Source organism: Zalophus californianus, chromosome 8 (genome assembly GCF_009762305.2).
Source record: "Zalophus californianus isolate mZalCal1 chromosome 8, mZalCal1.pri.v2, whole genome shotgun sequence".
Lineage (NCBI taxonomy): Eukaryota > Metazoa > Chordata > Mammalia > Carnivora > Otariidae > Zalophus > Zalophus californianus.
Genome location: NC_045602.1, coordinates 109101000 through 109128909, shown reverse-complemented (window position 1 = coordinate 109128909; position 27910 = coordinate 109101000). Strand labels below are relative to the sequence as shown.

General features: G+C 42.4%; 1 protein-coding gene across 8 annotated transcripts in view; it reads right to left on the bottom strand.

Moving 5' to 3' along the window:
* SLC23A2 (solute carrier family 23 member 2) overlaps positions 1-27910 on the bottom strand; it is a 136549-nt gene that overhangs the window by 83470 nt on the left and 25169 nt on the right. For 3 of the 8 annotated variants that reach the window (XM_027621031.2, XM_027621028.2, XM_027621032.2), the window contains one exon: positions 25136-25262. The exons of 1 other annotated variant lie outside the window; for it this stretch is intronic. The gene's annotated coding sequence lies outside the window, so the exon portion shown is untranslated. Of the gene's footprint in view, positions 1-2331; positions 2479-14434; positions 14630-25135; positions 25263-27910 lie in introns of all 8 variants that reach the window. 4 more of the 8 variants (XM_027621033.2, XM_027621034.2, XM_027621029.2 and 1 more) reach the window with 3 other exon arrangements.

Sequence of the window (27910 nt, the reverse complement as noted above, 5' to 3'; positions counted from 1 at the left end):
GACAAAATATAAGCTCATCTTCAATTCCCCTCAAATACAAACGGCAAAATAAATGTTCCATCCTTTGAAATCAAAAGTATACTGAAATGAGGTACCTTTTTATTAATCTATGTGGGTTATTTTTAACGCCCTTATTTGTGAGGTAGTGGACAAATACACATACTCACACTCTTAATAAAAAATAAATTTGCTAATGAGAAGGCAATTTGGTTATATGTATCTGAAGAGGATACGCATGTTCACTTCTAGTACCTATTAATAGACATATTCACTAATATTTCTTAATTGGGACACAAAGAGCTCCAAATTGTGCATGTTAGCATTATTAATTGGACCAAAAATCAGGAAAAATCTAATATCCAACACTAGGGAATTGAATGGCAAAATTATGGTATGTTCCTACAAAGGAATACCATGCAGACATTAAAAAGATGACATAGAAATGTCTATTGACATGGGAAGATGTTCACCCTATGTTATGCAAGGAATAATAAAAAAAAAAAAAAACAGTATATACAACACTACACTAAGCAAAATAAGCCAGTCACAGAAGGACAAATATGGCATGATTCCATTTGTAGGGGGTATCTAAAATAGTCAAACTCACAAAGGCAGAGAATACACTGGTGCTTGCCAGGGGCTTGGGGCGCGGGGTGCTATTCAACATGTGTAAAGGTTATTACGCAAGGTAGGTTCTAGGGATCTGCTGTAGAACACTGTGCAGTTAACAATACAGTATTGTACACTTAAAGGTTTGTTAAGAGGGGCGCCTGGATGGCTCAGTCGTTAAAGGTTTATTAAGAGGGTAGATCTTAGGCTGAATGTTCTTACCACAACAAAAATAACAATTTTTTAAAAATCAGGCAATGAATAAAAAGAATTAAAGGCAATTCATACAGTGATAAAAAGTTAGTTACAGCACTAACCCTAACTTACTGTGTGCGTGTTAAGTGTGCACACACGCATACACACACCAAAGTGTCAACCAAAGGTTGATTAGTGGGATGGCAAAGGACTTAAGTCTCCCTATTTTCTAAGGTTATTTACTTAACAGTGAAAGGGGTGCCCCTTTCTCCCTGAAGAGCCTGATGATGTTGACATCAGCACTTGGTTCCACCCCTCTGTTCAGAATCAAATCCAGAAACATGGTCAGTTCCCCTTAACAAGGTCACATGAAGCAGTCCGGTCCCTTCTGTTCAGTGACACAGCCTTGAAGTGACAAAACACATGGAATTAAGTTCTTAGGTTTCAAGTTGTAAAATGACTTCTGTTGTCAGGAGAGAAATGGAGAAAAGCGAAGGTTCTGTAAATTACACTTAGCTGGGAAAGGGGTGGGGACAGACAATAAAAGAGGTGTACCAATAACCAGGGTTGCCCCCAAAGAACTGGTCCTCAACTTTGACTCCATGTTGGAACCACCTAAGAATTTTTAAATATACTACTGCTGACCACAGAATCTGACTGAATAGGTCTATGGAGCCTGAGCATCTAGTTTATAAAGCTCCCCTGCTGCCATGGTTAAAAATCACCACCTTAATAAAGCAAGCAGGAATTACAGTCTCATTAAAAAAAAAAAAAAAAAATTTTTTTTTTCAACCTCAAAATAAATCTAAGCCTGTCAGAGCAGAAAAACCGTAGTTTGGCAAATTCTGCTATGAGCAAGTAGGGAAGTAAAATATTCAGGTCTTTAACAAACTTCCAATTCCCTAGGGATTGAACCACCAGCTCTCCAGCCACCAATAATCATGAACTAATACAGAATAACAGCTTTGAATCAGTACTTCTTTGATCAACTATTCAGCCAGTGATCATTTCTTTTGCACTTAATTTTTTTTATCTGACCATTTCTCTGCTGTCCAGGAACGGGTCAACTCCCTACTGTGGCTTACCATGGCCACCTGACTTGGAAGTATGATGGTACTATCCAAACAGAGAACTTAAAAGCTGAGCTGTTCCTGGCGTTTACTACCAACCAAGCCTTTTCGTGTTTCTTGGAAGCAAAACCAAATCCTAAGAAAACATGTCTTTCCATCAGCCTGATCTATCATCCTGCTCATCATCTAGCAGTTCCTAGTCCAAGGCACTCAATAGCTGAATGAAGTAACCACTAAGAATCCTCCCGAAGGGTATAATCTCCCCTGTGTACAATTCATCTTTATATTCCTAGCTCTTAGCACAGAATACTCAATAAACATTAATAAAATACATATTTATCCTGCATAGATGGCAATACTACAACAAAAATATAAATGCATGGCAAATCCACCTTTAGACACAAAAATATACAGTTCTACAAAATAAGAATCAGTAGTTCATGTGCCTAAGACTCACTTGCAAAGCTTCTTCAAAATGCAGATTTCTTCCACACAAATACTTGTAGACAAATTCTCAAAGCTGTTTTCATTATAACAGCCCAGAATTCAAGACATCAAAAGGTCCATCAACAGGTGAATGGATTAAACAAGTCACAGCGGGTCCCTACAAAAAAAAAATACTCAGCAACAGAAAGGAAGCAAATGCTGATGTACAGAACAGAGAGGAAATGCACAGATATCACACAGAGAGAAGGAAGCTGGACACAAGACATGCTGCCTGATTCCCTGACCTCCAGTGACAAGAAGCAGATAGTGGGGACCTAGCACAGGAATGGACGGAGCGACTCCCAAAGGCAGAGGAAGGAAACGGAGAAATCTACACCATGGTGTGATGCTGGGGGTGCCATCTGCGTGTAAACTATATTTTGATAAAAATCTATTTTCAAAGGAAAAAAAAAAGAATTTAAAAACTCCCATAATCCCACCAACTTAAAAAATGTCCCCGCCCCCAAATTCTGACTCCACAGACCTACGTTGGGACCTGGGAGCATTTTTAACAAATGCACAAACATTCTGATGTTAGTGGTCGTCACATCACCCCCACCTTTGCATGGGCAACCCGGGGTGGGGTAATCCCTCTGCCTGCAGAAACCTATCCAGACAACTGAGAGCATGACTAACAAGGAGAACTTTGGGATAAGGAAACTGAAAACCTCAACTTGCCAAGCTGTAGTTTGGTTCTTACCAAAGTACAAACAAGACCTTTCAGAGCTGGCCAGGTTCAATGATAAAGCACATTTTCAAAGCCAATGCGTGGCTCGCTCTCTGCTTAAATCCCATCATTAGGGGATTATAGTTAAACTGTCCCTGCTCCATTACATTCTGTTAAATGCTAACATTTGACCTAAATATTTTTAATCCAAGACAAAAGAAGATTACTGGAACACATAACCTCAATTTATATATGCTCAACTCCCTTTAAATGAAAGGACTTGAATGGTTGCCTAATACATAAGGTCCTGCTTTAGAAAGTTTACAATCCTGGTATTTATCCTAGCTATTATTATTCTGTTAGGCAGCAATGAATGAACCTGTAAGTGGTGGTTATTATTTGCTCTTGTGATGACAGTTACGGTGTCATGGGGTGTAACTGGGAGGGAAAAAAAAAAAAATCCTCATAAAACCTTTTCCAAAAACGCTCCAAGAACTTCTGCTCTTATTTTTCAAACCGCAAGTCACTACCCACTAGTAGTAGTGGGCTAGGATATCAACCTAGTGGATCTTAACCAGAATTTTAAGACAATGACATTTAACAGAACAAAAAACTTCAGAGTACACCTCAAAAGATAAGGGATTCTAGTTTCAGGATAAAATACTTTACTGTGGTTCAGTCAAAAAAAACACAACAAAAAATGAGCCTAAAAGTCACTGACGTAACTAAAGCCCTGCCCAGACATAAAAGGCATATTCCAGGTACCCAATTTATATCAGGTTATTTGCTGGGCTTCAAGGAACATACCCCATAGAAAAAGTTTGTTCACGTGGTACAAGATAAGGACACTGATAACAAAATATCCTCTAATATCTCCTTACTACAAGGGTAGAGAGTACCCAAAATCATGGCCTCTGAGTAGCCTCTCTTTAACATCGATCAGAGCCCTATACCAAACGACCTCAATGACTGCAATCGAGAAAATCTCCACTGCCCTGCAACAAGCTATGTCAGTCTCTATCACGGTCTTGATTTGTCAACTTTTCTCTCAAGAGAAAGAAAAGCTAAAAAGAAGCCGGATAAAACCTGGATTTCTGAAGGAGGGGATCCAGAGTCCACCGCCAGGTTCGAAGTCAACACAGCTGCTGGGAACCCCAGGAGGAGCAGTGCTTTAGAGGTCACCCCCCCGCCGCAGGCCCCACGTTAACAACCCTGCTCTAAAAAGGTGGAAGAAAAGGCCTCTGGGCAAACAGTGCTGGACTGCTTGGATATCACGTGAAAATGGAGCTGGGGGCCACAACAGTGGACTGCATGGACGCCGCAAATCCTCCCAGACCGTCAAGGGGTAAGGGAGGATCATTCCTGACTGAAAGTACTTTATGGAGCATAAAATCCCCCACTGGTAAAATGAAACAGGAGATGTTAAAGAACACTCCCTGTCCACAGGAGACCCCTTCCATCTCTTCTGGAGACTGGGCCCAAGAAGCCCTGGGACAGAAATAAGCTCTAGACCCAAACTGAACTCTAAATCCTGAGAGAGCTCTTAAATCCAGTCTGAGCGGGGCTGTTCCGCTGATGTCCGTTTACACACAGGCTGAGCCACGAAAAGCGATGGTCATGGGACCTAGAGAGCAAGACGCTGACTCACTGACAGCTTAGTTAGAGGAAGACAGAGTTTAGCATACAGTAAAAGGTCAAAGCAGCTGATGTTTTGGGCGCCTGGGTGGCTCAGTTGGTTGAGCGACTGCCTTCGGCTCAGGTCATGATCCTGGAGTGCCGGGATCGAGTCCCACATCGGGCTCCCTGCTCGGCGGGGCGTCGGCTTCTCCCTCTGACCCTCTTCCCTCTTGTGCTCTCTCTCTCTCTCTCATTCTCTCTCTCTCAAATAAATAAAATCTTTAAAAAAAAAAAAAAACAGCAGCTGATGTTTTGCTGGTCTGGGGGGCTTTGAAATCCATACCCATCAGTGATCTTCGTGTTTCTGACCTAATGTTGTAGGTATCAGATGCACAGCAACTTTTGTGGCTGATCTCATCCAGCAGAAATGTGTTCCCCAAACTTTATTTAAATACAATTATGATAAGACCTTAAGACCTGACTATCCTAACCATGACTCTCCTGCCCCAGGTACCATCCACATGGACCACACTGACCTGCAGTTCCCAGGTCGGAGCTCAAGAAGCCTCTTCCTCCGAGAAGCATTCCTGGGTTAACTGTCCCTCTTCTAACCACATGGCTTCGTGGTCCAGCTCCCCGACCAGACAGGGACAGGGACAGGGACACAGTGTCCACCACATAAAAGGCACTCAAAATATCTAAAGAAAACTTAAACATTCTTCCAGGGGCCCATAGGTGATACACCCGAAACAAAACCTAATCCCAAACCTCCATATTCACTCAGGGAAAGCATGTGCCTTGGACAAGTGAGGGCAGAAGGAGAGGTAATGGAGCAAAAGGTAGAGCTTATAGGCCAGAATCAAAATACAGAGGTGTATTTGAGAAAATGCAAGCAGAATCAAGATTGGTTTTATTGCGGGCGCCTGGGTGGCTCAGTTGGTTGAGCGACTGCCTTCGGCTCAGGTCATGATCCTGGAGTCCTGGGATCGAGTCCCACATCGGGCTCCCTGCGCAGCAGGGAGGTCCGCTTCTCCCTCTGACCCTCTTCCCTCTCGTGCTCTCTATCTCTCATTCTCTCTCTCTCAAATAAATAAAATCTTTAAAAAAAAATGGTTTTATTGCATTTATTCCTACTGTATGATTTAACACCTCATTTTTTGTAGCAATGGTGTTTTTAATTAAAGACTATTTTAAATGTATTAATCAGTCATTTGAGGGGCCACTGGAAAGCTAATTTTGTATGCATTTTTAGTGACAAGATAAAAACATGTTCAGAATTAACTGACTGCCTATCACATCCGAAACACAAACAGGATTTCACGTAACCCTTACGACAATGCTGGGAAGGGCTGTTACCATCACCGTGTCACAGCTCAGAAACTGAGGCAGGGACGTTGATTTTCACTTGGACAACAGCCAAGGGCAAGTGGCAGGCACAACAATCATTCTGAGAGCATGAAAGCTGCTCTCAATTCCCTTAGAGACTGACTGACAGCACAGGCTCTGAAGACGAGCGGCCAGAAGAGGCCTGGAGGGTTATATCTCTAAAGGTCATTTTGGACTAAGCTGGATAAAGCCCCCCGTTTCTCTCCAAGAATGGAAAGAAAGCTTCCTCCTCTTGCACAGCTCCAAATGACCTTTGTCATTCGCTATCTCCCCCGCCCCTTTCCCAGTTCCCGGTACAAAAACAAACCTGAGTGTTCAGGTAGCTTCCAGGGATGACTGCGCCCTGCTAACCCCGTGCCCCGCTCGGTACTCCTCCAGCTCCCGCTCCACCCTCCGTTTCCAGCACAACTGAGGACTCGCGCCTCCTCTCCTCCCACAGGAGAAGCCTCAGGAGGGCAGTGGGTCACCTCCAGCTACTCTGCCCGGCTGCCTCTGCTGGAAAAAGCACAGCAGAAGCATTCCCAATGATCGTTCACTCCATCGCCTCAAGCCCCACGTACTTATCAGCCCTCTGAACTACTCTTTAGACCATCCCATTCCTCTCTGGAATGTTCTTATCAGTTCTTCCTGCCCTCAGTGTCAAAGCCAAACATCCTTCTCTCACCTGCGGACAGAGGTCAAGCTCCCTCGTTCCCTCGTTCCCTAACTGCCAACTATACCGGCTGGGTTTTGCTGGACTTCACACTTCCTCAGTTCCCTCCACTACCTGCTGCTTCCTTCCTACGGTCTGTGCCCTCGGCAAGTCTCTTCTGCGATCTCTCTTCTCTCCTCACCCAACCCCCACTCCACCAAGAGTTCCATGTCCTCCCCCTCACACACTTGCCCAAGATAAGGAAGAGGGCGCTCTGAAATTCCACCTGCCCTGATGGATTACCTGAGGACTGAAGAGTGGGTTCGCCTAAACTGCACTGCAATTACCTGGGGCTGGATGCTGTAATTCTTCCCCAAGTTAACCCCAAGTACACAGTGATCCAAATAATAGGCTCTCCCTGACCTTCAATAAATGGGAGCCTGTTCCCTGACACTCAATAAACAAAAATAGTACCTGGGAGTAAGTTATATAGCTGGAGTTGTTTTTGTTTTCTTTTCCTGCAAAGGAACGTGTTCTTCCTAATTCATTAAAAAAACATAGCCATTCAGGGGCACCTGGCTGGCTCAGTCGGAAGAGTGAGCAATTCTTGATCTCCGCGCCGTGAGTTCGCGCCGTGAGTTCGAGCCGCACGTTGGGTGTAGAGAGTACTTACATAAATAAAACTTAAAAAAAAAAAAAAATCCATTCAATACAGAGATGCCATCGCTTAGAATCCTATGCCACAGATGTACAGCTTTCGTCAGTGTCTGAACCTAACATTTTCATAATCCCCAAACCTTAAAGGATTAAAAAATTAATGTATTCAGCTATAAAAGACTCCAGCTCTCCATGAAGTTTAATCTGGTTCCCTACTTTTCTCTGAGGCCCTAAAATTCTGCATAAAAAAAAGCATAAAAGAGCACACAAAGTCTTGGATGACCCAGGACTGGACCTCACTCAGAAAGTAAGGTAAAAGAGCACCTGAAAAACACAACATCTGACATTTCAATTGCTGCAGATCAGGTTTTAAGGTCACTCTTTCTCACATGTTTAATGAAGGGCACTGCCTTCTAATTCTACAAGTCGCATAAACGCTAACATTTGGTTATTTAAATATTGACAGCGCGGAGAAACTCAGACTTTGGAGACTTTCTAGTAAGCTGGGCAAACCTGAGCCACAGGCTCCTCACCCACCTACAGAGACACACGCAGACATAGCTATGTATTTGCAGAAAACCAGCCACAGCCACAGACCGGAGCACACACAGTCACAGCCATGTGTGTGCAGAAACAGACCCCCACAGCACCAGACACACACACAGACACACAGACAATAATTCCCCAAAGCAGAGCTAATTTACCAAGAAATGGTCTTACCTGCAGAGAGAAATCTTACCCTACCCACAAAAAACACTCGTTCATCAGTGTCCAACCCACCCAACAACCCAACTCTGTGCTGACATTTGTGCTGGGCTGGGATCGTCCTGATGCTCAGCAGGAGCCGCTTTAGGTGCTGAAGGAATTTCGGCTTTTATAACTCACACAGGCTCACCAAAATTGTATAACCATACCACCTAGTCAGAAATTACACAACAGCCACCACCTGGTTACAAATGGTTACTACATGCTTCTGGTATGGTCTGCTCACCATCAGTCTGTCACAGGTTTCATGTGGCAGGGTGGATATTCTATTGTGGAAACCAAGCAGTTGCTGGGATTACATTTCTCAAAACCACACAAATAAGGGAAATTAAACCTATCTTTCCAAACACTCCGGATGAATGAGTCCACCCGCACTGCTTTCAAGCTCGGGGGGGGGGGGGGGGGGGGGGGGGGAGTGTTCATACTTCCTGGTAATGTTTCATTTCCCCAACTGGGGGCCCAAAAACATTTCCCCAATTGGGGGCCCAAAAAACAATTGTTTTCAAAGCCCAGACTTTCAAAGATTAAGAATACATCTCAAAGCATGATCTGCTCATTGAAATGACAGGAAAAACAACAACTAACAGCACTATTGAGAGCCAGAGGGGCTGTGTGTGGCCTCTGGCATGCAGGTCCCAGCCACAGAGGCCCCACTGAAGAGTGGAAGTGCCCACAGAAACACTCAGGAAGGCAAACCCACGCTGACAATCTAGTACCAAGAGGAGGGAAGAAGCCACAGCTGTCGTCAGACTCTGTCCTTTCTAGTACCGACTCCAAGCCAGGGCCGGCCAGAAACCCAGGCAGCGGGCACCTGCTCCCCTGGGCCGTGCCGTGAGAGGGCAAGAAGCTGCCTCCCCCCTCTCCCCAGCACCGCAAGGGAACCACAGGGCTCAGGTGAGAAACAGGCAGGCAGAAGGGACATCCACCAGCAGCACAGTACCTCCTGGAAGAGGTGATAAAGGCAGAGGAAGAGACAGGACAGCCTGGGGAACAGCAGCTCCGACAGTTACTCATTCATGAACCATCTTTGGGAAGTCAGTGGTGGGAAGTAGAAGCTGGAGTAGAAGCTGCAGTGGAAGTGGGGAGAAAGCTGGGAGCCAAGAGCTTTAACTGTTCAGGAGCAGGAGCTTCATCCTCACAAGTTCCCAGAGCACGGGTCACGTGGGACATACCCACCGCCTCAGGTAGACCAGAAGGCCCCTCGCTCCAAAGTGAGCTACGAGAAAAAACCCAGCATGTGGCGTATGGGAAAAAGAATTCAGTCTCTGTATCCTCAACACAAGAACCGTCCTCAGGCTGTTCTGTGAAGACTCTAACCTCAAAAAGGTTAAACTGCAGAAAGAAAATTTCAATTTGGAATAAAAAAGTTAAATTAAAAAACAAAACTATTTTTTTTAAAAAAGGGAAATGGGATCACACAATTACATGAAGAAAATGGACTGAGACCAAGAGAGAACAAGCTGAGGGTGGTGAAGAAGCAACAGAGAGAAGTGAAAACCCAAGGAAACAGCAGAAAACTAATGGGTGGGGGACAAGTGTGGGAAACACGGAGAGACAAGGAAAAGTCCAGAGAGGCAGTAACAGTTCCCACATGAGAACCGTGAGGGACAAAAGCAAAGGGCAAAACCGAGACATGAATAACCAGTGCTCCCTGACTAGCGGTAAAAAGAACACCGCAGCCATTCACGCTGTAGTTTACATGAAACGTCCACATCCGGCAAATCCAGAGACAGAAAGCAGATTAGTGGTTGCCTGGGGCTGGGGTGGAGATGGGGGGCAGGAATGGGGAGTGACCGTTAATGAGCTTGGGATTTCTTTATGGGATGAAGAAAATGTTCCAAACTCGACAGTGATGGTTACACAAGTGTGATTCCCTGGAAGCTGACGCACCATACAGGTTAAATGGGAGAACTGTGTGGTGTGTGAATTCTAGCTCGATAAAACTGTTTTATAAAGAACGAATGGACAGGCTTAAAGATGTAAAAAAGATATAGACTAGAAACCAACTATTCTGAGATTAAGAAAAATCGGAGTAGAGAGATTACAAAGGCACGCCAGATTCACGCAAAATCGGAGAAAAGAAACCTGTTCTTGGACACATTTTGGCAAAATAATTTAACTACAGGAAGAAGTAGTTGTAGAAGCATCCAGGGAGAAGGAGAAAGTGTTTGGGTTACTTAAGTAATAGCAATAATCAAGATGAACCCCAGGATTTTCCAAGGCAGCATGAAAATGACGGAAGTCTACAGAAAATGAAGACAGAGAACTGAAGAAAAGGTTTTTTTAAAAGAATTTTATACCCAGACAAGCTGCCCTTCATGTGGGAAAGCCCAAAAAATGCAACCTCAGATATGCAGAGGCTCAGAAGGGGGGAGGGGGAGGTTGAGGCTATTATTCCAACGGCCTAAGAGACAAAATTCAGAGAGGCCCATAATACGCAGGGCTGCTAATCACATGTGCCCATCAAAACCATCAAGGTCAGGACAAAACTAAATAATGAAGATAAACCTAATCATAAATCTGAACACATACGTCAAATTATTCTCTAAGCATATGCTAGGTTATGTGAAAAATGTAACAACAATAAAGCAGATCCAGCAAGACTGTATTATTAAAGATTAAAGACAGGCTAAAATAAGATAATGCTCAAACCCATCTCCCAAACAGGTAGGACTTTTAAAACACCATTAGATCTTCGTGTTAACTACTGGAAAAACAAGGGGTTTTTTTTGTTTTGGAGGGTGGTTTTTTGGTTTGTTTTTTAGTTTTTAAAAGGAAACCACTATTAAAATTTGAAACATTACAGACTAAAACACAAACTAAACCTATAAATGAGTTAAATTCAAAGTATTCTCAGGTGCATCAAAATATAAATGCCAATGCCCAAAAATACACCTTAAACAAAGTGAAACAAAAATAAAGCAATGTTAATGATGCCTCATTGTTTTTTAAATATCAGACACCATAAAATCACGCCAGAAGTATTAAAAGGGAGAAAAGAGGGTAAGTTCACATTGCTAAAGTAAAAAATTCGCAACAGAAATATTATGTCAATTTTTATGTTCCAAACATTATTTCACTGATATAAAGTCCATACTGGCTAACAATATGGAAGAAAGGACCAACAGTTCATAAAAGTACCTGTCTCCAAGAAGATGGGGACAAACGGGTGGACGGACAGGGGCACAGGCTCAGTCTCCATGTGAGACTTATTTTTTATTGATGAGAAAAATGTGACCAATATAATGAATAAGGCTAACATAATAGGTACCAAACTGTGCACCCCACAGAAAATAGAGCTTTACTTTCACTGGTTAAAGAGCATTTGTGAAAACTGGCCATCATGCCAAATGAAAAGTTCAACCCCCCCCACGAAAAGGAGCATTTATTATTTCTCACTGCCTGACCATAATGCCACAAGAAATCAAAAGAATTATTAAACCAACAAAGTCATAACAACTTCAAAATTTTTCAACCTCTCTCCCAAATAACCGTTGGGTCGAAGCTGAAACTGAAACTGTAAAAACACCCTTACAACAAAAAAGAGTAAGTAATAAAATACCCTAAAGGACAAGAAATGAGAGAAAAAGAATTGGCTAGAAAAGCAAAAAATAAATAAATTGGATAAATGCATCCAAGAAGGTTCTTAAACAAGCCTCCCAAGGCCACGGCAGATAGAAACCTTCCATTCAAAATTACATGGGCCCAGGTAGCTTCCCAGGCAAATGTCTGCAAGCACTAAGGAAAAGAACTTCCTAGGCTACTCAGCTCCAGAGCACTGGAGAAGGAAAACAAGCCTATCAACCATTTTAGAAATCTAGCATCATCCTGATCATAAACTTGACAGAGAAAAGGAAAAAAACTAGTATTACAAAACTCACATCAGTGGGTAGAAGAAAGCCTGTAAGATAAACAAAAACCAAAAAGGCATGGGATAAAACTCAGCATCAATTTTCAGATAAAACTCTTAGCACATTCAACACAGAAGAAAAAAGGTCCTCAAAAAAGAATCCCCATCTCGGGGCGCCTGGGTGGCTCAGTCGGTTAAGCGGCTGCCTTCGGCTCAGATCATGATCCTGCGGTCCTGGGATCGAGCCCCATGTCCGGCTCCCTGCTCAGCGGAGAGCCTGCTTCTCCCTCTCCCTCTGCCTGCCACTCTGCCTACTTGTGCTCTCTATCCCTCTGTCAAATAAATAAATAAAATCTTTAAAAAAAAAATCTTTAAAAAAAAAGCCATCTCATGCCATAGCTAATGAGATACTTGCCCTGAAAAACCCCAAGAGGTGCCCATGAAAGCCAGGAACAGGAGTCTGATAGCCTCCAGTATAGAAGAGTGTCCTAACTACTACAATAAGCAAAAGGTTTTAAAGTTGGGGGGTGGGCGCGGTGCAGCGCCTGGGTGGCTCAGTTGGTTAAGTGCCTGCCTTTGGCTCGAGTCATGATCTCGGGCTCCCTACTCAGCGGGTAGTCTGCTTTTCCCTCTACTCTTCCCCTCTGTTCATGATCTCTCTCTCAAATGAATAAATAAAATCTTTAAATAAAATGCTAAATACTGGAAAATGAAAGACAATTGTTTATAGGTAATGGGTCTAACTTAGAAAATGAGTTTACAAACCTAGAATAAGATACTTCAGAAAGGTAGGGAGTTACAAAATGAACGCAGAAAAAAACATCCCTGGCATAGCATTAACTCATTAATTCCCCGTCTTTTGTGAAGTACTGTATACACACATGGACAAGTACGCTAAGAAAGTAGACGGCAATACACCAATTACTTTACAGTGGTCATTTCTGTAAATCGGGATTCTGAGTATTTCGTCTTTGTGTTCATCTGATTTTTTTTTAAAAGATTTTACTTATTTGACAAGAGAGACACAGCGAGAGAGGGAACACAAACAGGGGGAGTGGGAGAGGGAGAAGCAGGCTTCCCGTGGAGCAGGGAGCCCGATGCGGGGCTCAATCCCAGGACCCTGGGATCATGACCTGAGCGGAAGGCAGACGCTTGACGACTGAGTCACCCAGGCGCCCCCATTCATCTGATTTTAAGTTTAAGCCCCTCGACTGTATTAAGGGACAAATTAGAAGCAGCTCAAATCTTAATACCTATAAGGTTAGTAAACTTAGGACCAAAAAATGATGCAAAACAACTAAAAGGCTAAACTTAAGGCAAATACTTAAAAAAAAAAAAAAAAAAAAAAAGCAACTCTTCAGAAATAATTACGCATTTAAAAATATGTAATTTGATTAATGCAATCTCTAGTTTCTTTTAAGGACAAAATCTAAACTGTTTTGAGAAATACCCTTATATGTGGTGATTATTTCTGTCTTTCCAAATAAATGCTGTATATTGACATTTCAATGTTGAAATATGCTGAAAAACTGAGTAAAACAACAAAGAGGGTTTAGAATTATCAGCTGGACAAAAACTGATTCTGTAATAAGGGGGGGTGCGGGTAATAGGTCTAGAAACACAAACAGCAAATGCATTGACTAACAGCACCCCCTAGTGTTACAACATTTAACTAGCACTCAGTAAATTGGAAAATACAAAACTTTAAAAAAACTATTTTAGATAATTTCAAACATATAGAAAAGTAAACAGAATTAAAATACATTTCATATATAACTTACTCCCAACTATGCATTGTTCTGATTTGTGTGGCAATTTCTCTATTTCATCAGAAGTGTCAGAAACCAGCAGGTGTCTCCAAGAATCCTTTGTCACTCAATTAATTGTTACTATAAAAACACTTGACTGGGATGCCTGGGTGGCTCAGTCGGTTAAGCGTGTGCCTTAGGCTCAGGTCATGATCCCAGGGTCCCGGGATTGAGGCCCGCGTCGGGCTCCCTGCTCGGCAGGAAGCCTGTCTCCCTCTGCCTGCCACTCCCCCTGCTTGTACATGTGTGCTCTCTCTCTCACAAATAAAATCTTTAAATAAATAATTTAAAAAATTAAAACCCTTGATTTTAGGCTGGGCACACAACCAGCAAAATTCAGGCAACGTTTCCCAGCCTCCCCTGCAGCTAGACATGGCCACATAACTAAGTTTTGGCCCCTGGGATGTGAGTGGAAGTACAGGGACTCCACCCCACTGGCTGCAAGAACCATCTTGAGCCAAATTAATAAATCAGTATGCTAACGATGGTGAACCAGGAAGAAAAAAGGAGCCGGCTTACATAAGAGGAAAAAGCTACTATTTCCATTTTCTTCTATATTAGAACCGCCTGAACTATACTCTTTAAAACAAACAAACAGAACATGTAGAGACACAATCTGGCAAGACAACACATTTTGGAATAAGCCCAATGACTAAATTCTCAACAGGAAATGGATCAGTACGTATTTCAAACCTGGATGAATGTTGATGAGTGTTATTTTTCCTTCAAAGGGAAGCATCATGGTAAAGGGTAAACATCTGGGTGAGATGAGTGAATTCACTGTTCACCTTAAATTCGCTTCTCTGACATTTAGAGACTGGTCACTTGTTCATGGTCTCAAAGCACAGCTCAGAATGTGTGCTGACAGCACATGCCAGAACTCCTGCACTGAAAGTAAAATCAAGTTTATCCAACTCTCAAAGCAAATCCATTGCGAAGACTGTACCCTCCAAACCCAAGATTCCCCTTAGAGCCCAGCGTGGTCAGCACCATGCAGTGAACAGCAGGATTGTGGGAAAGAGCCCTTCATGGGGAGTCCAGAAGCCCGGTATACACGCACAGTGGTACAAGTGCAGGACTCATTAACTAGTGGGCCTCAAATGTCTTGCTCTGTAAGGTTGCTGGCCTACACCTGTAGTTTCAGCACCTTCTGTTTTTCGTAATGGAACAAGCACTCTCAAACCTTATTCAAGGCCTGGAGCGGGGGGAAATCACAAGTAGGTGGATGAGGTCATTAAAATGGGGACTGTATACTCTTCACTGTAAAGTTTTTAATACATATTTTCCAGAAATAAAACCAAAAAAAAAAGTCCAATCAGTAAATCAAAGATTCCGTAACTTAAAGAACTTTGCTGACAGCAGCAAGAAAAACACCTTTACCAAATTTTCTAGCAGCAGCCTGCAAATGTTGCACTATATTATACCACCTTTTATCACTATTTGGTTATTCTAACACAATGCTCCAGTTCTGAATTAAAGGAGAAAAAAAATAATTCAAGACCATGGAGAGCAAAAATCTATTACTTCAAGTCCTTTTAAAATATCCAGTTTTTAAAATTTAATTGTGTGTGTTAAAAAATATATGACATACTTATTAGAATGGCTAAAACAAAAATTAGAACTGCTGGGTGCCTGGGTGGCTCAGTTGATTAAGTGACTGCCTTCGGCTCAGGTCATGGTCCTGGAGTCCTGGGATCGAGCCCCGCATCGGGCTCCCTGCTCGGCAGGGAGTCTGCTTCTCCCTCTGACCCTCTTCCCTCTCGTGCTCTCTAGCTCTCATTCTCTCTCTCTCAAATAAATAAATAAAATCTTTAAAAAAAAAAAAAATTAAAACTGCTAAGATGACACACCGAGTGCTGATAAGAACACAGAGCAACGGGAACTATCATATACTCCTGGTCAGTATGTAAAATGGCACAAACACTTTGGAAAAACATTTTGGCCATTTCTTATAAAGTTACAAGATAAATTTACCCTATGACCCAGCAACAGTACTTCTAGCTATCTACCCAGAGGAATGAAAACTTATGTTCAAACACCTGCACATAAATGTGTATGGTGGCTTTATTTATATTAGCCAAAACCTGGAATCATTCACCTTTAGCTAGTGAATGGGTAAACCAATTGTGGCATATCCCTGTTAATGAGAGGTCATTCCACACCCATCAGATAAAGCCAGTGTGAAAGAGCTTAATAATACCAACTGTTGGCAGGACTGTGGATAAACAGTAATTTTCCCACCCTGTTGCCAGAGATGTAAATTGGTTCAAACACTTGGCAAAATAATTTGGTGGCATGTAGTAGGTTGTAGATGTGTGTGCACTATGACCCAGCAATGCCACTTCTCAGCATCTTGACCCTGTTTTTAACAGTACACAACCAACACATCAACAGAATATATAAGTTCTGATGCTTAACAGAATTAAACGAGAGCACTTAAAATGAATGAACGCTATCTAGCCACTTGGGTCAACATGCCTTGAGAACATTCCTGAATGAGCAAGCAGGCTACAGAACACAGACCACATGAGATCTCTTACTTAAGGTTTTAAATCATGCAGTCAATACTGAATGTGTGTTTACGGATATATAAACATGTAATACAAAAGTAAAAATAGGGGCGCCTGGGTGGCTCAGATGGTTAAGCATCTGCCTTCAGCTCAGGTCATGGTCCCAGCGCTCAGGGACCAAGCCCCATGTCAGGCTCCCTGCTGAGCAGGGAGCCTGCTTCCCTCTCTCCCTCTGCCCCCCTCTCTCTCTGTCAAATAAATAAAATCTTAAAAAAAAAAAAAGTAAAAATACGAGGGGCGCCTGGGTGGCTCAGTCACTTGAGCTTCCGACCCTTGATTTTGGCTCAGGTCATGATCTCGGGGTCCTGTGATCATGCCGGGCTCTGTGCTGGTTGTAGAACCTGCTTGAGATTCTCTCTCTCCCTCTCTGCCCCTCCCCACCCTCTCTCTCCTCTTAAAAAAGAAAAAAAGGTAAAAATGGGGGGGGGGGAAGGAGAGGACACTAGCAAAGAATACAAAGAGGATATCTAAAATGTTTTATTTTCGGGGCACCTGGGTGGCTCAGTCGTTAAGCGTCTGCCTTCAGCTCAGGTCATGATCCCAGGGTCCTGGGATCGAGCCCCGCATCGGGCTCCCTGCTCCGCGGGAAGCCTGCTTCTCCCTCTCCCACTCCCCCTGCTTGTGTTCCCTCTCTCACTGTGTCTCTGTCAAATAAATAAATAAAATATTTAAAAAAAAAAAAAAAAAAAAAGAAGTCCTAACGATGCCACAGGGAGCAGGAAGCGGTTCTCCCGTGGCCCTGGCAGGAAAACTTCGAGGATGTGTGAAAACAGTTCCACACACCCATCTGCGGGGTTGCCTCATACCCTCTGTGGAGGACAGTGGGCAGCGATGTATACAGATGGCCACTGTTTCTCAATGCTCGATGAGGGAGAAGGACAGGAAGTTGAGGGAGCATCTATCCGACAACTTGTTTTCTTAATGAACTAAGATGTGGAAGCCATGGTGGAGAGGAGAGGCGGAGGCCGCCACTGGAGGAAACAGGAGTGAAAGCACTCACTTAATAAGGGGAAGAAAGAGAAAAGTCAAGGGTCTGGCGGAGCCCAGAACTTGTAAATGGGTGATAGAGAAAGTCACTTTGATACCTGGTTTCTCTCCAGCAATGTGTAACGGGAAAAAAAACGCGGAAAAATTAAAAAACAGGACTGTGCCACTGAAGAAGGCTGGTAAGTCACCCAGACAGTTCAGTGAGGAAATCAAAATGTAAGAGGGCAGCCACATGACTCCCTGTGGTACCCACAGCAGGGACAAAGGGTGGGAGAGAGGAGAGGGAGCCAGAGAATAGCAAAGTGCCTGAAGAGAACAAGAACCAGTAGAGAACGAATGAGACCTAGGGAAGGACAGGATGTGTGCAGAGATTCCACAAGTGTCGTATGGGAGAGGGCAAGGCTCAGGAGAGCTGAAGTAACTGGAGTAAAACTCCCAGAAAAGATCCCGTGAAGGGAGGGTGAGGTTCAGAGGCCTGTGGAGCCAACAACTCAAAAACAATGTTAGAAGACACAGTGGAAAGAAAAGGAGCAAAACAGGAGCCAACGTTCTTGAGGAACATTAGGGATGGTCAAGAAGTTGCTAGATGAAGGCAAAAAGGTAAGGGGAGGGTCGAGTCGCAGACTGGTGTGGCCTTCAAAATGGCAGGCATTGTTCAACAAAGGCTGCAGGTTGTCCGCTCCACCTGGAAGGACGTAACATACGGAGAATTCCCTATTCACATTTCAGATCTCTGTTTAAATTACCAATTCCTCAGAAAATCCTTCCCAGGCCCTTCAAAATCCAAATCAAATCTCAACTTCCCTTTGCTGTTCCCTCCAAAGCAACAACCACAATTCATACCAAGAATCCCTCGTTGTTCAAACATATACTCTTCTTGAGTTCAGCAATGAGGAATCCACATTTTCCTAAATCTACGTGGTTCCTAAGTTTTGGCTAACAAAGAAACACGATTTCAGAGAATGGAGTGTATACCTAAAAATTTATCCAGAGAGCCACCAGGTCAAGAAGGCAGTTCTCTGATAAATTGGCTTCAGAACACCTTAGCCACACATGCTTAAAAGCAGTCTGCGTGGCTGTAGGAATTCCTATTACTGTCAAAATTCCCTTTTCATTTTCTAATTTAATGTGATTCTCGCTGTATTGTTGATGGGAGTATAGTCATATATAAGCCTTCTTATAAAAAATGTGAAAAATCTAGAAGAGCACAAATAAAATTAAAATGCATTGCTTATAACTCATTCAACAAATCTTAAGATTACTGAATAATTGTTTAATGTTCCTTCAGTAGGCAGGCACTTGGATAAACTGCTAGTGGGAATAATAATTGGCTTAACATTTCTAGATGGCCATTTAAAAACATCAAAAGCTCTAAAAATACACATAGCCTTTGACCCAACAATTCTACTCTTAGGAAATTTAACAAAATAATTAAAATAGGCTCAACTTTTCATTATGAGAACGTTCACTAAAATAATGAGTAAAATAATCCAAACCTGAAAGGGAAAATATTAGTGCCTAAACTGATTGATTAAATTGTGGATACCGGCGCCTGGGTGGCTCAGTTGGTTAAGCGACTGCCTTTGGCTCAGGTCATGATCCTGGAGTGCCGGGATCGAGTCCCGCATCAGGCTCCCTGCTCAGTGGGGAGTCTGCTTCTCCCTCTGACCCTCTCCCCTCTCATGCTCTCTATCTCATTCTCTCTCTCATATAAATAAAAAATCTTTTAAAAAAAAAATAAATAAATAGATTGTGGATACATTCTGGGGCGTCTGGGTGGTTCAGTCTGTTAAGCATCTGACTCTTGATTTCTGCTCAGGTCATGATCTCAGGGTCGTGAGATCGAGCCCCTCGTCAGGCTCCACACTGGGCATGGAGCCTGCTTAGGATCCTTTCTCTCTCTCCCAGGGGCGCGTGGGTGGCTCAGCCAGTTAAATGTCTGCCTTCGGCCCAGGTCATGATCCCTGGGTGCTGGGATTGAGCACCTCATTGGGCTCCCTGCTCAGCGGGGAGTCTGCTGCTCCCTCTGCCACTCCTCTCCGCTCGTGCTCTCGTGCGCACCCTCTCTCTCTCTTAAATAAAATCTTTTAAAAAAAATTCTGTCTCTCCCTCTGCTCCCCCCAACCCCCCTCTCCCAGCTCTCACGTGGTCTCTCTCCAAAAAAAAAAAAAAAAATTTGTGGCTACGTTCTTAGAATATTGTGGGGATTTTAAAACTGGTAACAGAACTGGTAACAGAACTGGTAACTCACTGACAAGGAAGGAAATGTGCTGCATGTATCCCTGAGTGGAGGAAAAGGCAGGTTACAAAACACACGTGATATCCCATTACAGTGTGTACATACACACATAGAAAATGGAAGGACGATGCTGAAGTGTTTTTAGATTTTGTGATTACCTCCAGATGACAGGATTATGACTTTTGGCTCTTATTTTTCTACAGTGTGTGTATCATTTTAAAGATTTTGGTTTTTTTTTAAGTAACCTCCACATCCAATGCAGGACTCAAACTAACAAACGCAAGATCAAGAATCGCATGATCTACAGACTGAGCCAGTCAGGTGCCCCTATTTTTAAACCTTAAGTCATTGCCTGTGGATAATGTAAAGTAAATACACAGGCAAGACAAACTAGAAGGAGAAAGTACAGCACTCACATCCCTGTGACGAGATGCTTAGCTTCTCATTTCCAAGGATTTGCTGACAGAAGCTGAGTAACTCAAGGAACGAAAGGTGTGGTCAGAAGACATGCACTCTCAATGTTCTGCAAACTTACTGTGCTCAGGGACTCCTGATTTTCCTGTATTTCCTCAGAGCCCTGTATTCTAACTACTTCTAAAGGCTGTTGTGTTTTGGGGTTTTTTTTTTCCTTTTTTAAGATTTTATTTATTTGAGAGAAAGAGAGTGAGCGAGAGAGAAAGAGCAGAAGTGGGGCGGGGGGGGGCAGGCTGAGGCAGAGGGAGAAGCAGACTCCCTGCTGAGCAGGGAGCCCGATGTGGGGCTTGATGGTTAAGGCAGATGCTTAACCAACTGAGCCACCCATGTGCCCCTAAAGGCCGTTTTTATCTAAAAACAGTAGTGTACTTCTTCACATTATTCTAGGTCATCAAATTCTTTATTTAAAAGAAATGAAAAATATTCACTGGACCCTAAAAAAGGGGAGCATTGAGAAATGTACAGAGTTCTTGAATCAGTATATTGTACACCTGAAATTAATATAACACTTTTAACTATACTGGAATTAAAATTAAAAAGTTATTCGATGGACCCTAAACTTCAATGTACTATAATTTATAATCTAAAATTATATTTTATATATATAAAATATAAAATATATATTTAAATTATATATAAACATAAATATTAATTCATTACAATTATAATCTAATATATTTAAAATTATAAGCTACAAAACATTTATGATTCTTGGGTAAAATAGAAAACTAGTTTAAAAAATTTATATCTACAGGGCGCCTGGGTGGCTCAGTTGGTTAAGCGACTGCCTTCGGCTCAGGTCATGATCCTGGAGTCCCAGGATCGAGTCCCACATCGGGCTCCCTGCTCAGCAGGGAGTCTGCTTCTCCCTCTGACCCTTTTCCCTCTCGTGCTCTCTATCTCTCATTCTCTCTCTCTCTCAAATAAATAAATAAAAAATCTTTTAAAAAAATAAATAAATAATAAAAAATTTATATATACAAAAATTTATATAAACTTAAAGTACATTAAAATTTTTTTTCTTCTCAAGCCAGGGAATAAATGAAAAAACATCTAGAAATACTGCCTATCAATTTACTTATTGAACTGGTTCAGAAACATTTTCCAGGAAATGGGAAACTTCTCAATTTGACAGGAAAAGAAAAAAATGAAAGGGAAGCTGAAAGAAGTATCATTTGGTGATGAGTACATGCTATTATGCAGCCCATGAACAGAAGTGGCTTACGTTATGAAATACCCCAAACTCCAAAAGCTTACAACTTGAAAACATATTACTCAGTGGTACAGAACAACAATGTGGACCTTGAGCTGTACCACCCAACACTAGAGCCACCAGCCCCACGTGACTACCGAGCGCTTGAAATGTGGTCAGCTGGAAATGTGCTGGTAAGTATAAAATACACACAATACTCCAAAGACTTACTATGGGGGGAAAAAAAGCAAAATATCTCATCAATAATATTATACTGATTGTTTGAAATGATAATCTTTTTATATATTAGGTTATAAAACACATTACTAAAATTAGTTGTACCTGCTTCTTTTTGTTTTAACTTAATCTAGCTACTAGAAAATCACACAGCACTGGTCTAAAGAAAGCAGATACCAGGAAAAGAGAAAAGTTATGCAGAGTACACAACCATGGTAATCACGATCAGACTGCATCAAAAGAATATGTTCCAATACTTAAGATTTTTACAAAACACACACGCACATAACACAGGCACGGCCACGTACCCTAATCAAGCCATCAGAGCAAACCCTGTATTACTGTTACACCGTCAGCTCGGCAGCCTGCACTCTGATAGAGGGAACAGGTGCCATAACCTAATTTCTCACACTCACAGCCCTGGAAGGCGGGAGCGGCCAGATGTGAGAAAGGCCAAAGCAGAAATCTGATGCTCACAACAAGCACAAGCTGAAAGGTCCTCAGGGGGCCAGGGGCTCTTGCACTGGAAGCTCAGGACCAGCACAAGAAACCTAAATAAAACAAACAAGGTCCATCCAAGGGTCTCAAATCCAGAGGGGCTTTGTAACTACTGAATTGCAAGATCTGGTTTTGTATGACAAAGCTAAAACAAAATAATAACCTGTATTTTTGTAAAAAAAAAAAAAAAAAATTAGAAGGAATGGGACAAATTTATTGATGAGACTTTTCCATACCAAACAGAAAGTCAGCCAAGGACTTAGGCAATTTATCAACAGCTGGTCTTAATCCAACACTAACACACTGATTTTATAACACATCCCACTGAAAAGGCCAGCACTCACCTAATGTGCTTGGAGTCCCTTCATAGTAACTGTTCCATAGTAACCATCGTCCTTCCTTACCTTCTTATGCAAGCTCCCTGATCATCATCAGTGTTTACATAGGTTTTTGAAAGTACCCATTTTTTCCAGTAAATATTTAATTCTCTTGTTGCTACTGATCAAACTATCAACAATGAGCATTTTATATAACATGTTTAGTTATGAGAAAGTGGGACACTGACGTCAAGAGCACGCAGTCTATAAACCAAAGACACCAGAATTACCAGACACAGCCTCTCGGAAATCAGCCACCAATAAAATACAGTTCCTCGTAGCTCAAAGTCTTTAATCCAGTTTCTATCCGAGTCCCTCCACATCTACAGATCAACTTGTAAAATGTGCCTGCAATCAGACCGGGGCACATGGTCAGCAGGCTCCTGGCACTGGGCAGAGCTGGTGTTCTCTGCTAGGAATACCCAGACAGTGAACTATCACCTGTATGCTCCTGGTCACATACTAACTGGCAAGCCTTCTCTTTTCTCAGCTCTGTAAACTTCCTATTTAGGATCTGTACTGGGGTGGGGGAGAGGGGGAGTTAAACTAACCATTTGGCTAGTTTCCTAAACTGCCACAAGTCTCAGCGGCATTGATGGAAATGGATTACGTGTGAAGCCGTCTGCCATTTCAGTGGACTGGGACAAGGAGTGAATTATAGAGACATGATAATTATCAAACTGGGCACGAGCACTCAGAGAAAGGATCTCAAAAGGGCCCGAAATGGTCAGAAATGAATTTGGGGAAGTGGGACTTGGGGGGTCAGGCTTGGATAACAGAACGTTCTGAGCGGTAGACCACCATGGAGACCAAGGTAGGCAGAAGTATGGCAAGTCTCTAGGCCATGAAACCAGCTTAGCCACAGCATACAATGAGAGGTGGAGGACGAAAACCCCTTGCAGGGTCAAGGGAGTCCAAGGTAAATGCAACACAGTTTAATGAAACATGAGTTCCTAGCCAGGTAAGGAGAACAGAAACAGTCCACCACTGAAAAATCTCAAGATGGAAGGTCAAGAAGCTACTGTGTTAATCCAAGTGTAAGGATCCTGGCAACTGGGATGGCGGAAGGCACAGTGAGAAAAAGGAACAGAGGGAGGGATTTGAAAGAGAACAACAACAAAAATCAATCAAAGATTTGGTGTCAAAAAGGACCTCTAAAAAAAGAACAAGAGTACCTCCCTTAAATAAGGAAACGGGCTTGACAAGGCAAGCAATGAACAAAGTCTGGACATGCTGAATTTGATCCGGGGGTGACAGTACACCTGACAAGAGCCCACCGAAGACCAGATATCTGAGAGAGAAGCTCTGTGCACAAACCGAGACAGAGAGGTGCGAACTGAAATATAAAGACAGTAACTGAAACTCTGAGAGCTGAGAAACCATGTAGTTTGCAGGTATCCCCAGACAGAACAGTCTTCCCCTCACCTCCCTTGTGGTTAATAAATATTACTTTTAAGAATGGATTACATATAATTTGACACCAGCTTAAGAAAAAAAAAAAAAAGCTGCACACAAAAAAGTCAAAGAAATCCACAAATCTTCACAGTGGTGTCACTAGGTGGTAGGATCAAGGATCTTCCTCTTAAATTCTTGGAGTTTCCGTGGGGTTTTTTTGTTGTTTTTGTTTGTTTTTTAAGCAGTAAGTATAGATTTTCTATTAGAAAATGAAAAATTTTTTTAAATGATCCCCTTTCAGCATTTGTGAAAGCTCTTATAATTGTGACTTTTACTGTTTGTAAATTAAAAGTAAAATAACCAAAAACTAATGATGTAATATATGATTAACATAATAAAAAAAATTTTTTAAAAATTAAAAGTAAAATAAAAGTACCACTGACATAACATTCTATACCTATCACACTGAATAAGTTAGTTTTTACATGACAAACTGTTTGAGAGAATGTTTATTAATAGGAGTGTAGGGCGCCTGGGTGGCTCAGTTGGTTAAGCGACTGCCTTCGGCTCAGGTCAGGATCCTGGAGTCCCGGGATCGAGTCCCGCATCGGGCTCCCTGCTCAGCAGGGAGTCTGCTTCTCCCTCTGACCCTCTCCCCTCTCACATGCTCTCTCTCTCTCACTCTCTCTCTCTCAAATAAATAAAATCTTTAAAAAAAAAAAATAGAGAAAAAATTCTTAAAAAAAAAAAAAATAGGAGTGTAAACTCTTGCAGCTTCCCTACAGGACAATTTGTCAAAATTTAAAAAACTAAAAAATCAACACTATACCCAACAATTGTACTGCTAGAAACTTACTTATGGGTATTCTCCCTAAAATACATACAAAAAAATTCATTGCAGTATTGTTTGTAATAGCAAAAAATTTAAAATAACCAAAATGCCCATCAAGCTTTGGGATGAGAGAGGGTGGGGGACCGGGAATGCAATGTAATAATATCAGTAATAATGAGGAATGCTTGAAAAAAAGAGAAGAGGTCTTCAATCTTTACCCCCAGGGTTCAGACCTGGGACCCCAGACAAGGAGCCTCAATTGGCAATCAGTACTCAAATTTTTACTGATAAAAAAAGTCAAAAGCATATAAAGGAAAATGAAAATATTTACTTCCTACCTTATTATTACCTGTAAATGGCAAGACTTTGCCTATTTTCTACTTTAATCTGCTTACAAGGAATTTGGCCTAAAGCAGTCCATTACCTTATCATTAGCATTAATGGAACAATTAATTATTCCCAAGATTGCATTTAGACTGTTGGTGACAGGTGCAAAGGACAAGGTCAAGCACAAATGAATTCTAACACTAAAGGGCTGTCAGCACAACTGCACGGTGAAATGCAGAACGAAAAAGACTGGGTTTCAGACGCACCTAAATGCCGCACCGTGGACCTGTCCATATGCTTTCCGTTACAAGCCGCTGAGCTACATTTCCTCGTGCTGCTGAGGTCCAAGCTCGAAACCACAGGGGGATCCCGGTTAGCAGAGTCAAGACCTAGCTAGAGAAAAACAGATGGTAAATAAAAATGGAGTAATAATGAACCTACCAGGAGGCACTCCACATGAACAGAGAAGCCTACTTCTCACTCAGCTGTGCCCAATCCTAGAACTTGCTCTGTGACGACTTCATTCTTGAGGAGCACCTAGGAGGCCCCAGCCAGCCCCTGGGCAGAATCACACATGGCACCCTCATTCCCTTCAAAATCGGCTCTTAATCTGCACTGAATATTTTGGAAGATGGTATTTTAGAATACCTGGGAAAAGCAATTTTGTACTTAACTGGGGTTTCTTCCTTGATAATCTTTTAAACTCCATATTCCCTAGCGTAAGACCTCAATTTACCCAAAAAAAAATTTAAAGATTTTATTTATTTGACAGAGAGAGAGAGAGAGAGCACAAGCAGGGGGAGTGGCAGGCAGAGGGAGAAGCAGACTCCCCGCTGAGCAGGGAGCCCAATGTGGGACCCAATCCCAGGACCCCAGGACCATGACCTGAGCCAAAGGCAGACGCCCAACCGACTGAGCCACCCAGGCACCAAAAAAAAAAAAAATCTTTTTACAGACTTCTCTAGTGCTCACTACGTGCCAGGCACTGTACTAAGTACCTCTTAAAATTTTTTTAAGATTTTATTTATTTATTTGAGAGAGAGAGCAAGGTCAAAGAGCAGGAGAGAAGCAGTCGGGGAGGGAGAGAGACAAGAAGATTCTACCGAGCACAGAGTCCCACATAGGGCTCAATCCCACAACCCTGAGCCATGACCTGAGCCGAAACCAAGAGTCAGATGCTCAACTGACTGAGCCACCCAGAAGCCCCATTACCTGTTAAAATTAATAAAGGGAAACGTCACTAATGTGGAGTGGAGAAGAAAGTAGGGAAGGCTATAAGGGGAAGCCGGAGGGGGAGCGAGTCCACTCAATTACAGGAAGAATTGTCAATTATAGATCCTAACAGGAGAATCTCAATAGGAAACAATCATCAATGATAGGCCCCAAAAGGGAAAGATGTACATTGCAGCTCCTACAAGAAATCTGCTACCCTTGCCAACTCAGCCAATGACAAGCCACCATCACCCTGAACTAGTGTCTTCCTCCAATAGGCTTTGCCTCAAAGCCACCCCTCCTAACTTCTTCCTTCTCCATAAAATCACCTTCCTCTCTGTTGGACTTGCCTATGGTGTGGCCATGGCTTAATGCCCCAAATAAACTCATTTTTGCTGGTAAAACTTATTTTTAAGGTTAACATTATTTGGTGATTAGAAGGGGGATCCAGAAGACTGCCAACAACTCCAAGGCTGGTGAGCAAATAGGTACCCATACCCACAGAGCTACCTGAGCTCACTGCTTTCTCATCAAACCTAGAATTTGAAGGTAATTTTTCTCCTGGATTTTGGGCTCTGTGTTTTAAGCTCTCCAAGAATTATTTGGGACCTGTTTTAAGGCTTTGTCCTTTATAAGAAGCTCATTTGGCCTTTGGTCCAACTCCTATTATGAACCAGGCTACTCCTATTGAAACTGTGCTAGCCTTTCACCCAACTTCCTGGGAACAAGGCTGTGCCTACTGGAACAGAGCTAGCCTTTGCTCGGATTCCTTTTAGAACCAGGCTGTTCATACTGTTTAGGAATTTTTCTTTCTTGCTCTAGAAAAAAAACAAAACCCTAAGAAATGAGATCCCAGTCATCAAAATGTTTTGAGGGTGCCCCCACTTCTGGGACCCTAGCCAGGTTTATGTTTAAAAACTGTGGTCCCAGGCACCTGGGTGGCTCAGATGGTTGGGCATCTGCCTTCGGCTCGGGTCGTGATCCCGGGGTCCTAGGATCGAGTCCCGCATCGGGCTCCCTGCTCGGAAAAGGGCCTGCTTCTTCCTCTCCCTCTGCTGCTCCCCCTGCTTGTGCTCTTTCGCTCTGTCAAATAAATAAATAAAAATCTTAAAAAAAAAATAAAAAATAAAAAAAAATAAAAAAATGAAAACTGTGGTCCCTCTTCATGCACAAAGTAACTTAGAACTCCAATGGCCATTACAGGGAATGTGCCATATCCCCAAACTTACTCTTCTCAAAAATTAATTGGACAGCCATGGCTCTAAAATTGTCAAAACTGAATGGGATGCCTACTTTGGGATTTTGAAGCTTTTCAAACATTATCAGGAATCTAAAATTGCCTGTCTGCAAAATACAATTTCTAGACTAACAGAGGCAAACAAAGGGAGAAAAGGGCTTCTGAGGCCTTTTTCCTTCCTGTCTTCTATGTCTCAGGATGTGCAGCAGCTGTCTTGCGTTCAGTCCTGAACTTCCCTTTTCCTCTGAAACTCTCCCCACTCCCTCCTTTCCTGAACGTAATAAAAACTGCCCCTTTAAAGTTAAGTCTTCTGAGGATCCAAATAAACCCCAAATCTCTTATGTTCCCTGGACCAAGGCCAGACTGTGAGCCAGAGTTGAAGAGTTTCCTAAAGTGACTCAGAACTCACAATTACTAAAGAATTTAACATAGTTATTCTAACTTACCACCCCCGGTTTCTCAGATTTGTATCAGTCAGGCCATGTGCTTGTTGGTGAGGACCAGGCCAAATGCTGGATGAAACTAGCCCCATGAGAACATCCTAAAAGATTTAGAGACACAAACCCCTAAAACTTTGGCAAGATTCTAGAAC